Below are 1,180 nucleotides of genomic sequence, written 5' to 3'. Positions count from 1 at the left end.
CCAAAATCAAAGTTAAGCAAGGGTGATTCCCATGAGAAAATAAACCCCATGTGTATGCAAGAATCTACATTTCTATGGACCACATAACAACTAGGGTTGGGGAAGTGAAAAAATAGATAACATAGAAACAACTATAATAGGGTGTCAACCTAGTTGGGCTTACCTTTCACGAGCACCCAGAGCTTGCAGATAACCCACTGGTGCATCGATTCTTAGAACTCTTAGACAGACTGTTCCATGGCTACCAATCCGCCATAAGCCCAATCATAGGAAAACTCTAGGGGTTCAAGCTTCCACTCATCCACGGAGGCCTTTGATAATTTGTTGCATAGGCTTGATCATTCATCAAAAATCCAATCCCAGAGCCACCAATGTCCATCGTCATGGTGACATATGGGTTTATCACCTGAATTACTTGGCCTGCCTGCTTTGAGTAGTTCAGTCTCACAACCTATAATGACACCATCCAAAACTATGTAGGATAAAGAAACCCTAAATAACCTCTCATACTCCATCTCTACTTCCTTAATATCATGTGGTTCTATGAACCACATATCAAATATTAAACTAATAAGAACCGATAATATACTTGATGATTAATAAACTTAAACTAATAAAATATAATATTATTATAACAAGTGCTACGTGATATCTAGTACCTACATGTTAGTTTAAATATAGCTAATTGGAGTATGAATCACTTACAAGGTGTGAGAAGATCAATTAAAGCCTTCATAAAAAAACAGAAATGAAAGCGAAAATTTGTGCTAAAATGTTTTTTTTTTTGTGAGTGCACTACCTCATTAGTTGTAATGAAGCTTTATAACTTTAATTCTTTTTGGCAATGTTTGGTTCAAATTGATATGAAGAAACTTAGTTGCAACACAATGTTATGTCAATTCCAAGAAAATTGTTTTCCACAACCAATTGTCTCCTACAAATTTCACGGGAATTGAACATGATTAATATAGAGTTGAATGCAATTGTGTTTGTGGCAATGAAGGCGTGGGAATATGAAACATAAATCTTATTGTTCACTCAAATGATGTCTCTTTCCTTTGCAGAGAAAAATTGAGTTTAGATGATCTATAATTTGTGATTCAATATTAAATTAATTTTTAAATTAAATTGTAAAGACATGTTAATTAATATTTATGAATAACTGCCCATGGGGCTTTGG

General features: G+C 34.2%; 1 pseudogene; it reads right to left on the bottom strand.

Annotated features, from left to right (window-relative positions):
• Nucleotides 1–535: 535 nt before the first annotated feature.
• LOC149190539 (U2 spliceosomal RNA) lies at nt 536–593 on the bottom strand (annotated as a pseudogene).
• Nucleotides 594–1,180: the final 587 nt, after the last annotated feature.

Source organism: Pinus tabuliformis, chromosome 3_1, assembly GCF_031772625.1.
Source record: "Pinus tabuliformis cultivar Carrire ecotype Pingquan chromosome 3_1, CPIR1, whole genome shotgun sequence".
Taxonomy (NCBI): Eukaryota; Viridiplantae; Streptophyta; class Pinopsida; order Pinales; family Pinaceae; genus Pinus; species Pinus tabuliformis.
Note: the sequence above shows the minus strand (reverse complement) of the source record. Positions and strands in the feature narration are given on the sequence as shown.